This window comes from Ascaphus truei, chromosome 2 (genome assembly GCF_040206685.1).
Source record: "Ascaphus truei isolate aAscTru1 chromosome 2, aAscTru1.hap1, whole genome shotgun sequence".
In the NCBI taxonomy this organism is placed as follows: Eukaryota; Metazoa; Chordata; class Amphibia; order Anura; family Ascaphidae; genus Ascaphus; species Ascaphus truei.
The window spans coordinates 202876347-202892822 of record NC_134484.1 but is presented as its reverse complement, the minus strand read 5'-3'; positions in this window follow the sequence as shown (position 1 = coordinate 202892822).

Sequence of the window (16476 nt, the reverse complement as noted above, 5' to 3'; positions counted from 1 at the left end):
ATCTCTCTGATAAATATATATATATAAAGTGTATATTGTACTATATGTATATTGTGTGTATATATATATATATATATATATATATATATATATATTGTGTGTATATATATATATATATAGTGTGTGTATATATATATATATATATATATATATATATATATATATATATATATATATATATGTGTGTGTGTGTGTGTGTGTGTGTGTGTGTGTGTGTGTGTGTGTGTGTGTGTGTGTGTGTGTGTATATATATATTGTGACATAGTCCAAAGATGTTAGGCAGCTTTCTGCCCCATTTTAGAGCAGAAAGTGCAGGAATAGTTAAAAATGATCCGTTCCACAGCTTCCCATTAACTCAGGCAGCTGGATGGAAAATCCAGACCACAGATTACAATGGCTCTAGTTCTCCCTCACCTGCTCTTCTAATAACATGCACAGGTATTTAGAGCAGAGAGGTTTTGCATCTCACTCTCTCTCCTTAGAGCCTGGGGGCTGGGGGTGTCGCTGCTCCCCTGCATCCAGTGTCGGGGTTGACGGCCCCTCCACGTATCACAGTACCAGAGGATTTGCCTGGACACCACAAACAGATAAGACAAAACAAATGGTTACTGCTGTTGCTAAAAGACTGTGCTGTATCTTGTGACCCTAAATGAGAGAGCATTATTTTAAGCTGGGGAACCAGTTTAGTTGGCCAGCAGCTGTTAGAGAGACTGATTCTGATGTGTAGTTAGATCCCTGAAAGGGATAGGATTTTGCTTATATGATTTTGGTTTTATTTCTTGAAATAACAGTGGGGGGAAAAATTGTAACACTGAAATATGTGAACTGCTGAATGAAAGTATCTGAGTACCTCTAACCTTCACATGTTAAAGCTGCAGTACCTTACTTGGATGAAAATAAAGCAGGCAGAAGCCTGAGTTAAGCAGCATAATACTTTGCATGATCCTGTTTGTTGTATAATTAACCCTAGAAGACTGTGTCGGGAAGAACCCAGACAGACCACTACAAAAGAGGGGCGTTTGTCACAATATATATATATATATATATATATATATATATATATATATATATATATATATATATATATATATATATATATATATATATATATATATATATATATATATATATATATATATATATATATATATATATATATATATATATATATATACTCATCTGCATGTCTTAGGCAGGTCTGCAACCCCGCCTTTCCCCATTATCACCCAGCATACAGCACTTCCACTGCAGCAAGGGATTCTGGGAAATGACATGCAAATGAGCACACAGTGTCACTTTTTGCCTCAATAACCATTTTTAACATGGTTCCCTATAGGCTTAAGCTTGCTGCATGGTCACAGCTTTGAGCACAGCCAGGGTTAAGGTGCATACCCAGAAAACCACCCACAGACAGCTGTTTCGACCTTGATGGGTCTCATCAGTGTGGGGTTGATTTTACTGGGATGCAAGAGAGGCTTATGGGATAGGCCAAACCATAATACTGAGTTAAGTTATGGTGAGTAAAAAAAGTGACAAAAACCCTCCACAGGAAAGCAAATATGCAAATATAGCTGTATGCTCATCTGCATGTCTTAGGCAGGTCTGCAACCCCACACTGATGAGACCCATCAAGGTTGAAACAGCTGTCTGTGGGTGCCTTGGCCCTTTGGCTTAGATCAAGGCGATATGAGTGCTCCTCTCGGCCTGCACAGCTATGACCAAATGCAGTACTATCCTATCTGGGGCTTCAGTAGGAAAGGTCTGTGGCAAGCATTTGGCCCTCTAGCTCGTTGAGAGGTGGTGTCCAGGCCCCGGACCACAGAACCCCTGAGCGTTCGGGCTAAGGGGGGATGGCATTCGAACAACCAGCCCTTCGGGGCTGGGGTGCACCCGCACAACCCTCAAAAGAGGGGAGACGATGCGAACTCCCTTGCGGGCCTCGGGCCAGAGGGAGGAAGAGACGGATGTCCTGAATCCTAACGGAGGAAGGCATCAATGTCCCTGGAGACCTAGGCTTTCGGGCTGAAACATTCAGGGAAACTGTGCACTGAGGGCGGGTCTGACTTCGGTTGGACAGTCCAAGGGCAAGCTCCCTATCCACTGAAGTGGACTGGGATCCGATGAGCGAGAGGGTGTACCCTCTCGGGAGGGAAAAAAAAAAAAAAAAAAAAAAAAAAAAAAAAAAAAGCTGTCTGTGGGTGGTTTTCTGGGTATGCACCTTAACCCTGGCTGTGCTCAAAGCTGTGACCATGCAGCAAGCTTAAGCCTATAGGGAACCATGTTAAAAATGGTTATTGAGGCAAAAAGTGACACTGTGTGCTCATTTGCATGTCATTTCCCAGAATCCCTTGCTGCAGTGGAAGTGCTGTATGCTGGGTGATAATGGGGAAAGGCGGGGTTGCAGACCTGCCTAAGACATGCAGATGAGCATACAGCTATATTTGCATATTTGCTTTCCTGTGGAGGGTTTTTGTCACTTTTTTTACTCACCATAACTTAACTCAGTATTATGGTTTGGCCTATCCCATAAGCCTCTCTTGCATCCCAGTAAAATCAACCCCACACTGATGAGACCCATCAAGGTCGAAACAGCTGTCTGTGGGTGGTTTTCTGGGTATGCACCTTAACCCTGGCTGTGCTCAAAGCTGTGACCATGCAGCAAGCTTAAGCCTATAGGGAACCATGTTAAAAATGGTTATTGAGGCAAAAAGTGACACTGTGTGCTCATTTGCATGTCATTTCCCAGAATCCCTTGCTGCAGTGGAAGTGCTGTATGCTGGGTGATAATGGGGAAAGGCGGGGTTGCAGACCTGCCTAAGACATGCAGATGAGCATACAGCTATATTTGCATATTTGCTTTCCTGTGGAGGGTTTTTGTCACTTTTTTTACTCACCATAACTTAACTCAGTATTATGGTTTGGCCTATCCCATAAGCCTCTCTTGCATCCCAGTAAAATCAACCCCACACTGATGAGACCCATCAAGGTCGAAACAGCTGTCTGTGGGTGGTTTTCTGGGTATGCACCTTAACCCTGGCTGTGCTCAAAGCTGTGACCATGCAGCAAGCTTAAGCCTATAGGGAACCATGTTAAAAATGGTTATTGAGGCAAAAAGTGACACTGTGTGCTCATTTGCATGTCATTTCCCAGAATCCCTTGCTGCAGTGGAAGTGCTGTATGCTGGGTGATAATGGGGAAAGGCGGGGTTGCAGACCTGCCTAAGACATGCAGATGAGCATACAGCTATATTTGCATATTTGCTTTCCTGTGGAGGGTTTTTGTCACTTTTTTTACTCACCATAACTTAACTCAGTATTATGGTTTGGCCTATCCCATAAGCCTCTCTTGCATCCCAGTAAAATCAACCCCACACTGATGAGACCCATCAAGGTCGAAACAGCTGTCTGTGGGTGGTTTTCTGGGTATGCACCTTAACCCTGGCTGTGCTCAAAGCTGTGACCATGCAGCAAGCTTAAGCCTATAGGGAACCATGTTAAAAATGGTTATTGAGGCAAAAAGTGACACTGTGTGCTCATTTGCATGTCATTTCCCAGAATCCCTTGCTGCAGTGGAAGTGCTGTATGCTGGGTGATAATGGGGAAAGGCGGGGTTGCAGACCTGCCTAAGACATGCAGATGAGCATACAGCTATATTTGCATATTTGCTTTCCTGTGGAGGGTTTTTGTCACTTTTTTTACTCACCATAACTTAACTCAGTATTATGGTTTGGCCTATCCCATAAGCCTCTCTTGCATCCCAGTAAAATCAACCCCACACTGATGAGACCCATCAAGGTCGAAACAGCTGTCTGTGGGTGGTTTTCTGGGTATGCACCTTAACCCTGGCTGTGCTCAAAGCTGTGACCATGCAGCAAGCTTAAGCCTATAGGGAACCATGTTAAAAATGGTTATTGAGGCAAAAAGTGACACTGTGTGCTCATTTGCATGTCATTTCCCAGAATCCCTTGCTGCAGTGGAAGTGCTGTATGCTGGGTGATAATGGGGAAAGGCGGGGTTGCAGACCTGCCTAAGACATGCAGATGAGCATACAGCTATATTTGCATATTTGCTTTCCTGTGGAGGGTTTTTGTCACTTTTTTTACTCACCATAACTTAACTCAGTATTATGGTTTGGCCTATCCCATAAGCCTCTCTTGCATCCCAGTAAAATCAACCCCACACTGATGAGACCCATCAAGGTCGAAACAGCTGTCTGTGGGTGGTTTTCTGGGTATGCACCTTAACCCTGGCTGTGCTCAAAGCTGTGACCATGCAGCAAGCTTAAGCCTATAGGGAACCATGTTAAAAATGGTTATTGAGGCAAAAAGTGACACTGTGTGCTCATTTGCATGTCATTTCCCAGAATCCCTTGCTGCAGTGGAAGTGCTGTATGCTGGGTGATAATGGGGAAAGGCGGGGTTGCAGACCTGCCTAAGACATGCAGATGAGCATACAGCTATATTTGCATATTTGCTTTCCTGTGGAGGGTTTTTGTCACTTTTTTTACTCACCATAACTTAACTCAGTATATATATATATATATATAATGTATTATTTTTTGTTTTTTATATTGCAGGAGTACACACAACATATTGATGGCAGTAAGTAGGCCTTGTATGAAACCTATTTAAATGGTGATAAACATGAGTGAATTAAGTAATAAACATTTGTTTGCGCCCAATACTGTTAGAGGCTCACACTTAGTATAGTTCTCAAACATTAGGCCTGTATTATTAAAATACTGTGTTTTCACAAGGAAGCATGAAGTGTATGTTTTTTGTAAATACATCTATACCAGTTTAGATAGTACTATATATACATACACACACACACACACACACACAGTGTGTGTGTGTGTGTGTGTGCATATATCCATACATACTACATATATATATTAGTATACATTCAGAGATGTTCTTGAAACAAGAACACATAAATGATTAAAGGACAACATTACAATGCCCAAGCAAGGCAAAGGTAAGTAATATTTTACACATAATCCTGCTGTACACGTACAAGAAAGATGTTTGCAGTTAAATAGGTTTTTTTTTAATTGCATGTGAATAATATGCACATGCAATGATTACATCAAGTAACACACCCAAATGCAATATTTTGCTGCAAAGTCAATGGCAGCTTCTCTAAACTTAGCAACTGGCTCCTGGTGGACCATTACTGAACAGACGATTAATACATCAATATTTATAACACTATTCTTTAATTAGGACTGTTAACATTTCCAAAACTTCACGTGTACAAGAACATACTTGAAAGTTTGGAAACAACACAGTCTTCTGCATACATACAATATTAATTAGATAATCTGAAGTCAACAAAACAAGGCCAAAGACATATTTAGTGAATTATAACATTTTTTTTTTCCTTTTGAGAGCGAGTAACAGGCCTGCTTGTTGTCTCTTGTATTTTCCTTTTTCGTTTGGCAACAACTTTAGCCACAACAGAGCCACTTTGAGTGGCCTCTGGCACTTCACGGGCAGGGCTTGTGGCCAGTGACTCACCTACAGGGCTTTTGGCCAGTGACTCACCTACAGGGCTTTTGGGCAGTGACTGTTCACCGACAGGGCTTTTGGGCAGTGACTCACTTACAGGGCTTGTGGGTAGTGACTGTTCACGGACAGGGCTTGTGGCCAGTGACTCACCGACAGGGCTTGTGCCCACTGACACATGTGAGCAAGTTGGTAGACACTGCACAGGTGATGGTTGGTCTGTTTCATGTGTGTCTTTTTTTGTTTTTGACCAAAAACTGGTCAGTAGTAACTGCTTGTGCTGTTTTGTTTTTGTCGCCTCCTTTGTAGGTGTCAGCTGCTGATTTTGTACAGATGGCAGCGGTAGGATGTCGTCAGGAACCTGCACAGCAATGTCTGCTACTTGACCGGTAACATTCGGACCTGGTGAATGAAGATCAGAAGCATGTGGTGAAAACTGACCAGCATGTACAGATCCTGCCTGTGAGGTGTTCAAGTTGAATTGTGGTACATTAGTCATTCTCAAGTAATTTGCTTGGGTTTGCTGAACAACTAATGCTTCGAATGAGGTGTTGATTTTTTGCAACTGTTTAGGCACTTCAATGAAGACTCTGTGGAGATGTGCCAATTGTGATACTGTTTCTTCCTGCAGTGCAATCATCCTTTCCAGCACTGTCATCAGGTCAGAATGGCGACGATTTTCTGCTTCCACAATTTTTCCCTCAGAAGCTACAATTGCATCGTATGTGGTAGTTGCTGGACGATTTGGCGGTAAAACAGTTTCAATTGGAACCTCTTCATGGTCACTTGCTTGTATTTGTGTGTCTATGGCGGCATCATCATCATCATCATCATCATAATCCTCATCATCATGTTCTACAAATAAATGTACACATTATTAAATGGCATGTTAATCTCTGCTGTGTTACTATGTAATTATACTGTGTCATAAGTAACAACTAACATGTTTGCATACGTTTTATAACCTCACATTAAAAACTACCTTGACTTAAGAATAATGTTTGGACTCAGTATGAAATATGAGTGAATGAAAACTTGCTCTAAACTCACAACTCCTACATGATAGTTAACATCACTAACACAATACATGTTGCCTTACACTTCATTTTCACTGACACTAAGTTATCCTATTTAAAGAACATGTGCAAAACAAATAATGAACATGACAACATAACATATAGAAGAGCACATATTATATGGCCACCAACTGATACACTCACCTTCTAGGTGTGTTGAGCTGGCTGACCCAGGTGAAGACACTTGTTCCGTCTCAGGTGACACATGTCCTCCAGGGGCAACTATATATAACAATAACATAAGTTTCACATTTACATGTGTAAATATTGAACAAACAGTTATTGTATGTTCTGTATTTATGAGTACCTAACAGCATCAGTTCCTTAACCCAAAATGTGTGTGTGAAAGTGAACATAAATAGTTGTAATAACAATGTACATGCATGTGTACTTAGAAGTTTTGAGTTCCCTAACATACAACATACTATGTTTCTGCAATAATGCGTGAGGATAAATAGATTAAATTTGTACATAAAAATCATATGTTGTGAAGTGATATCAGTATCATAATGTACATAACTATCATGAGATGACCATTCACAATGGTTATCATGAAGGTGGTCATATTGCAAAAAGTTTTGTTTTTGGTACAGGATATGTGTGGTACATTAATAGAAGATGTGGCACACCTGAATGTGGCTGTCACTCAACAAGACAACACATGCAGTGTGTGATAATGTGTCGTTGATAGTAGTTCAACTATAGATATGAGTGAACTAATGTGTGACGTACGGTTTGATAAGTAATGAGTTGTTGGGGCATTTAGTAGCTAGAGTTAAGCTTTCAAATGAGTGTGATTAACTTCAGTTGTGCTAGTCAGGTTGTAAGAACGGTATTCCCTTCCCCAAAAAGCCTAATCAGCCACACCTTTCAATTACTTCAAACAGGTGAAAATGGTGTGAACTAAGTTGACCCTAAAATGAGCCTGTAATTTGTGTGTGTGCTGAACCCCACCCCCTCTGTTGAAGTGTATGCTGTGATGAGATATTAATTGCAGCTGCTTTAACACAATGGTAGAGGAGCTAAATAGTCGTCTGCAGTGTTTAAGTTATGAAAACAATGACATAACATATGATACGTGTGCCTCATTATGCTGTCTGTATATGACTGAAAGCAAAAATGGACCTTTTCATAAACAACTATAGATGTGTTAGTGCAAGTGATGTTTGTAGGCCGTTGCATGCAATATATTTGATGCATGCTTAAAATAGGCAGTAATGTCATGTTTGTAGGAGTAAAATAAATAAAATACACAATAATATTATACATATTTATGTTCTGTACCTGTAGCTAGTAATAATTTCTCATTAGCATGTGTTACACATGTGTACTACCCTGTTGTTCGCCATCTTCGCCCACCATCAATTGCTTCCACTGCAGCAATGCATTTTGGGAATTCACATGTAAATGAGCACGCAATGGCACGTGCTATATTAGTTACTGCTTTTAGTAGGACTACAACATATATGTCTATTTTGAGATATATATATATACAGAATCAGACATATACATATATAGATGCAGGTATGCTTATATTGTGAAGACAGTATAAAAAGCAGTGTAAATATGCAAAATAACTGTAAGCAACGACACGCCTAGTACAGTAATATTTCTCACCTGGTGGAAATTGTGAGGGATAAATTCCAATATCACGGTCACCAGGCAAGCCTTCCACGACGACGGGAAGTAATTTTGCCCGAAGCAGCTCCTCCAATGGAGTTAATATCAGACGTTGTGGTGTCGGCCCACCTCCAGTGCCAGTAGCATGCACGCGTTGGTGTTGTATTTTCTTTTTCAATTTTGACCTAATATCATCAAATCTCTTGTGACAATTCCGCTTGTCCCTGACATGATTCCCACACGCATTGACACCAATGACTATTGTGTCCCACATTTCTTTTCTGCTTGATGAACTTGTCCGCCCTTGAAAAACATATAAAATATATGAGGTAAATTAATAATAATAGAAGCACCAGTTTCCTACACTGCTAGCTGTTCCAAGAGATAGCAAACATGCTGTTTTAGGTGTAATATGTGAAGCACATGAGCATTCACTACTAAACCTATACATGTAAGCAAGCTTGCATTCATATTGTATGCAGTTATGGCAAATTGACCGCCTGTGTTTAGTTGTCCTTGTAACGCATGATAAAAAGCTGTGTTTCCAGACTAATTAACATAGAAAGATATTCTGAACCCATATTTGCATATGAACAAAACTCAGATGACCTAGGATTACATGTATTTGAATAATAAATGTAAAGGTACACTTACCTAGTAAATGTCCATATATACTGTCATAGTGCTCCAGAATGCCAGTGACAAGAGCTGTATTTTCCTGGTCATTGAAGCGAGGATTACGTGGCTTCTCCACACGTTTCTTCCGAGCAGGTTTAGGCTCAGAGCTTGGCTGGTGCTGACTGGACTCTCCTTCTTCCAATGGAAGAGCCTCCAAAAGCTGGCCACCAGCAAGCACGCCACCACCAGACACCCCATCAGCAACTGCGCCACCAGCAGCACTCCCAGCACCAGCACTCCCACTCCTAGCACCAGCACTCCCACTCCTAGCACCAGCACTCCCACTCCTAGCACCAGCACTCCCAGCACCAGCACTCCCACTCCCAGCAACAGCACTCCCACTCCCAGCAACAGCACTCACACTCCCAGCAACAGCACTCCCACTCCCAGCAACACCACTCGCAGCACCAGCACTCCCACTCCCAGCAACACCACTCGCACTCCCAGCAACATCACTCCCCTGAACAGTACGTTCACTCCGACGCGTACTCGCACGAGTAGCACTCCCACTCCCACCAGCATCACTCTTCCCACGCTTTGCGGGCATACTTACAGCACTCACAAAAAACAGACAAGAAATATACAGCCAATCACACGAAACACTTCCACATATAAAACAAGACAAAGATGTAAACAAAACAACAAAGGACAAAGCTCTCCCAATACACAACAAGTCTCTCAGTCAATATGCAAATCTTCAATCAGCCAGCTCTGTGCGTCTCTCTCTCTCTCACTCCCAACAACACAGAGAATGATTAGCAGTACACGTTGCCTTTAAATAAGGCGCGCTATCCAATACATGCTTGTTTCGCCTGATTCAGCAAGATTTGTGATTGGGCAACCTAACAGCACCCCGCCACGCACGCCGATACACCTGTGTGTGATTGGCTAATCATCGTGAGAGTGGGCGGATTTGTTTTCGGGTTGATTTTGAATGTATTCGGCACTTACTGCATACGGAGAGGAAAAATCGCCAATAACATGACTAATCGGTAAGCTTGCCGATTTCACATAATCGTCGCTTACTGCATGAGGCCCTAAGTCTCCTGGTCAGAAAGCATATTGCACAGCAGAAGCTAATGCCAATAATTGACTATGGAGACAAACCCACCTTAGCAAACTTGACACCCTCTACAATTCAATTTGTTGTTTTGTTCTCCAATGCAACTATAACACACATCACTGCAAAATTCTCAAAATACTCAAAGAACTAGATTGGTCATCACTAGAGTCTAGGCGCAAAGTTCACCTTTCCTGTCTTGCCTTCAAATTCTTTATGGGCAAGCTACCCAGCTACCTGAACAAGCTCCTCACCCCTACCACATGCAGCACCTATCATCTGAGATCAGACTCCAAAAGACTGTTCATGGTCCCAAGGATCAACAAAGTATCTGACGTTCTTCCTTCTCTTACCGTGCACCCCAAAACTGGAACAACCTACCAGGGACTCTCACATCCACCACCAGTCTAAGTTCTTTCAAATATAAGGCTGTCACACATTTTAATCTGGTCTGTAACTTTTTCATACCCCCATAATATATATTATCTTTAACTGTGCATGCAATGTCTTGTATATAATGTATACCCTGTTCATTTATGTAACTGTATTTGTAACAATGTATTATTTGGCTTAACTCTGTGCCCAGGACATACTTGAAAACGAGAGGTAACTCTCAATTTATTACTTCCTGGTAAAATATTTTTTAAATAAAAAATGCTCTTAGCAGACTGGGAAGCAACTTCTGCCCATTCTCTGAACTCCTGGCAAGTCTGGGATAGGTGGGAAAAGTTATTCCTACGGGGGCATTGGCTAGGTATGTTAGAGATAAGACCCTTAACCCTATAAAGATGCCTGCAGCCCAGTCCCTGTTAGTTCCATCTCAGATTTGTCTAAGAAACGTCCAAGTTACAGCGTCAGCGGTTCTGGAGTGTTAGGGGTTAGCAATATCGTAACCAAGGATCGTGCCCCTCTTTCAGAATTTGTTTGAGCTAAGGATTTCCAAACAAATCCTGTAAGGACTTTACGAAATTATTCCTTTCGGCAGAGATATAGGGGTGGCAAGTTGCACCCCTAGCCAAGGACTGTCGCACAGCTCAAATCGGGCACCCACTTGCATGCGTGCTGGGGTGTCCAGAGACTTTGTTTGCAAGTCATTCATTCCATGGAAACAAAAGAAAACAGCGCACAACGCCAAATAGTAAAGCAAATTCAACAATATATTATAGAATTAAAAAGGGGGTAATATATCTGCGTACATAAAAAAGGTTGGTAAAAGGCATGTAGTGTGTATCACACTGTTTACCACTCGGCTGTTAGCTGTAGATTCAGGTGCTTGCTTCCCTCTGCTGCTGCAGCTCAGTTGATTCTGGGGCAGGACGTCAGTCTTTTCACTCCCAAGGGGATTTCCCTTCATGCAGCCAGGTTCAGCAGCTGGTACTGGGGCTCGGTGAAATCGCTCCTGCTTCCTAGCCGATATGAAGCTGCTCCTGTACCTTGGCAGGTGTATCCTCTGCAGAGAGGTTAAAACGCAGCTTGCTGCTGTCTTCACAGCAGTGGTGGATTCAATAGGGAAGTTTGAACAGTCTTACAGAGTCTCTCACAAGTGTCCAAAACAGCACACAGGATGAAATAAAAACAGGACAGGCCAACACATAGACAAAGGCCAATGTAAGCAGATATAAGGCAATAGAATGTTACATCCAACTAGTTTCGTAGAATTAACTACTTCTTCAGGGAATTTCAGAGCGATTTCACCGAGCCCCAGTACCAGCTGCTGAACCTGGCTGCATGAAGGGAAATCCCCTTGGGAGTGAAAAGACTGATGTCCTGCCCCAGAATCAACTGAGCTGCAGCAGCAGAGGGAAGCAAGCACCTGAATCTACAGCTAACAGCCGAGTGGTAAACAGTGTGATACACACTACATGCCTTTTACCAACCTTTTTTATGTACGCAGATATATTACCCCCTTTTTAATTCTATAATATATTGTTGAATTTGCTTTACTATTTGGCGTTGTGCGCTGTTTTCTTTTGTTTCCATTCTCTTAGTGTGTGTGGGGTGCTGAGCCACCCCTGCGTTTACAGCTGCAGACGCCATTATCCCCAACACGGTTATGTGGCACTTATTATTTAATGTTTAACTATCTCACTGTGGGAGTTGTGGTTTAATTTTTTATACATTTTTTATCACTAAATTGATGGTATAGTCACTGCACTGTATATATTTATACATTTAAACTTTATAGGTAGTTAGGTAGTAGCGCACAGTTTTGTTTTTTGTATTCATTCCATGGACATTTAATTTCGTTTCTCCATCCCAGTAAGAGTTTATTGATTGTAATTGTAAAGATTTGTGTGTTGATGAGACCTGGTCTACAGTGACATTGACCCAGAAACAGGAGCCGTGAACAATTCATCTTTAAGCTTCAGGAATGCAACATTAGCTTGGGGCTCGAAGGGAAATGAAAGGGGTACCCCAAGTGGTTTTGGAGCATGACTTGATGCGCAGACTTGTCCACAGCGGGACTGCAACATAGTAGAGACGGTGGGGGCAGGTGCTGCTGTTGAACGCTGTACATATTGTGATGCTTCCTGGAAGGGGGTTTGGAGCTGATCCATTTGTTTCCCATTCCAGACCAGGTAAAAGTCCAATTTATGGAGCAGGTTTACATGCGGGGCCAGGACTCAACCCACCTCAGTGGAGTCCCTGTTTGTGGGGCTTAGCATACTGTAACGGATGTGCTCGCCACAAACCAGGACCAGACCGCAGGGCTATGGTGGGGATAATGAAACACCGACCTGGAGCCGCAAAGCCAGGTCCTGATTGCAGCTTCTATAGTTGTGGATAGCCAGGTCAGGGTTGGAGAGAGCAGCGTAGTCGATATCAAGGCTGGGGTCAAAGCAGGTGGCACAGGAGCAATGATCAGGGTTACAGACCTGGGTTAGTACTGGTGAAGTCGTCAGCAAACAGGGAAGGCAGGACAGGCTTCAGGAAAGAGAAAGCTTCAGCACATGGGCTTCAGCACAGGGAAAGCCTCAGGAACCAAGAAGGCTTCAGCGCAGGGACTTCAGCAAAGGGAAGGTCTCAGGAACCAAGAAGACATAAGCGCAAGGCTTCAACAAAGGGAAGACCTCAGGAACTGAGAAGGCTTCAGCACAGAATAGCCACAGGCCTGGAAAAGCAGAGGTGCTTGTGACAAGCACAAGTTACAATGAATTATGCTCAGCCCCTTCCTGATGGAAGAGGCTGGCCCTAAACGGCAAGGAGAGCCAATAGGTGCAGGACTGCACCACAGGCAGCAACAAGGCAAGCTGCAACTCAAATCCAGGAACAGCTACAGCCAATCACAAAATCCAGGGAGAGGTTTGCCAGGAACCTCTACAGCCATGTAAGGGTGAGTTCCAGTCCAACCCTGGACTGGAAACCTTACACCCTCCTCCAGTTGTATGATGAGGTAGAATAGGAAAATTGCACAAATTGTTGTGAAACATAAGATAAGCAAGTACTTACTCACTCCCTGTTATTTGATGAATCAAAAGATGTGCTCCAGCCATATGTAGAAAAGCAAACGAGAAATAGGATGGGAATACAGAGCTCAAAAACACAAGACTTGGACTACAAATGCTAGGTGCAAAAAACTTGAATGGCACATGAAAAAGGGGAAAAGAAACACCCCACCGGGTTTCGCACCAACTGTGGTGCTTTGTCAACGAGTATACTCTTCGTCACCGCAGTACAGTAGGTGCATTTGCATCGCCAATACAGAAAGTAGTTTATGTACTGTATGTAACGGGTATTCCACCCCACCCAATCTCATATATAGTGTGGGTGAGTAGAACATGTGGTGTTACCGGTGTGGTGCGTATACCTGCAGGCTCACAAGAAGTCTGAGCCTCCGCTAATGAGAGCCTGGGGTGACTCCTCTGGAACGTTTCTTGTTTCAGCGCCTCCACCTATGTAGGATTCTATGGAAGTGTAGAATGACCCTAACATAGGAACCCACTCAGAAACCACATACACCAGTATTATGGATAACAGGTTTACTAAATGAACAAACACTTTACTAACACACATATAAGACATTACACAACATCATAACCTTATGCTATAACCGTATCACCTTCTGCCCAATGTCTGGTGTTCCCACCCAGTGTCCGGTAATCCCCACCCAATGTCCCGTGCTCCTACGGAGATCGTGGGTGACTGCGCAGTCACTATGAACTAATAGGCCTGTTGGTGCACATATAATACAGAGGTACCTTCCGAGCACTCCGATGCTCGGGCCTGCAACACTCTTCTCAAAGGGTCAGACGTGCGATGCATCCGTCTGATCCTATCCAGATGATATTCTCCAGAACCCCAACGGGGGTCCAACCGCTCACGGGAACAGCAACCGCCGCTGAATCCCTATCTCTCTACTGGGCAGTAGCGTGACAGGAACCCTAACCTAGGGCCTGTCCCTGATGTACCGCAACCTGAGGTGACTTGGGGAAAACTCCTAGGGCCTGCGGGGTTAATAACCTAACCCTCTCCCCTAGCTACCCAAGTCCCTAATCCTCCCTAACATATAGCTACTCGCTACTCCTAGATACTAACAGCCTGCAGCAGACACACCGCTCTCACCGTCAGCCTGCAGACATCCACACACGCTGCACACACTGCGCCCAGCACATGCAGCGACACACACACAGCTCTATTTGCCAGTGCGCACAGCATTACCCGCTGTGGCACTGCAAAACCTGCACCTTACACACCTAAGGGTGACCTTCCCTATCTAGGGCCGTCCCTCTTCAGTTACCCCCTACCCTAACATGGAATTGGGACCTGCCTAGGGACTGGGAGAACCCTTACCTGGTGCAGGAGCCTCTCGCACCCTGCACCCTTCCTCCTCCTTCCTCCTCCTCAGCCTGACTGACGTGCGCAAAGCCCGCGAAATGTATCTATCTTCCCGGGCTGGGCATCCTTCAGCCCTATTGGCCGCTATGAGGCACCTGGTGCCTGTCTCCCTATGCCTCCTGGGAGTTGTAGTTCCCAGGAGGCTGCTATAGCGTTGGGGCCGCGTGCACGCTTCTCCTGTGCATGAGCGAACTACTAATGGCTGCCTCAACCTCTCCTGCGCCTTCCCTGCCCTCACACAACTTTTCCCTACCTCTCGCAACCTCCCTGCGCATGCGCGAGCTATCTGGGGCTCTCCTGATGCTGGGCCATCCCTGCGCATGCGCGAGCTAATGCGCAATGGCGGCGCCCTCGCCGCCCGGCTCCGGGAGCGCCAGGAGCCCTGTGACGCGCGTGCGGCCTTGGCAACCGGCCGCACGCGTCCCCGGCAACCCCCGAGCCGGGACCTGACCGCCCTCACCCGCGCGATTGGCTCGCGGGGCCGCCTTGGGACTCGGCGGTACCCGCGGTCACCCTCCCGGGGAGGGGGTGCTGACAGCCAGAGGAGACATGGCTACATGTATATTATTTTTTATTTCTTTCATGTTTTTTTTCCATATTATGGTTTTTAAATATATAACAAAAATATTTGTTATTAATGATTAAACCTAAATTCATTGGTTTAAATTATTTCTATGGTGTTAATGTTGTTCTTTCGGTGGGCTGGAAGAGACACTCTGGACATAGCAGTGGGACTTCCAATGCTTAGTACAAATGGTTATATTGAAATGATCTCTTTTTAATGTAGGATGCAATACCACATCATCGCCACACTGCATCTTCCAGCCACAAGACGACTTACAGACATAGTGAATATGGCAATAACTGAAAGGTATTTTGTGGTGCTGGAAGAAGTGGTGTACTTGGACAGGTTGTAAACATAACCAAAGGTGTCAACATTTTCCATATGTGACAGAGTGATGCTGCAGAAACAGGCACTAACACTACTAGTGATCACTGATAATATAGTGAAATATATAAACAATATAATATTTGTGACTTTAGTGACTCAATTAGAGCCAACAATGAGGTGATTATTAAAAGTTGCAACTCCCTGCTCAAACCCTCTGGAAGGGACTGTCTTCACTGGTCCCAAAAGGTAGATATGTATTCTCACAACCCAGGGGTACTGGGTACTTATTTCCGGTAAGGCTTTTGTGATTGATAGCTGCTCGGCACCAATCCTCTCTAGTTCTGGGCGGTCCTACTCTATGCGTTTCGCCAATAGAGTGTTCGGCTTCATCAGGAGTTTAATTGGATTGGAGCCGAGCCACTGTAAATCACAGAAGCCTTACTGGAAGTGACATGACGCATTGGAGACCGCAAACTAAGCCGAGTTACCAAACGCTGCTGAGAGGGCTGAGCAGCAGACGGCGGAGTGTTGTGGAATCCACTAGACACAGAACGGAGGCAGCGGGGTGAGGTTCGGTAGTATCCGACCTATGCTTCATTCACTTGAAAGTGATATATGTTGTTTTAATATTTTTATATTGTAAGTGTGTATTCTTAAGCTTATACATAAAGTAATACCATTTTACCATTGATCTGCACCATGGGTATTTTTCTCTGTCCTTATATTTCACCATCCTAATGATATCCGGGTTGGAGTGAATCTGTACCGGTGTGTAGAACATTGAACACATTTCCTATTGTTGCCCATA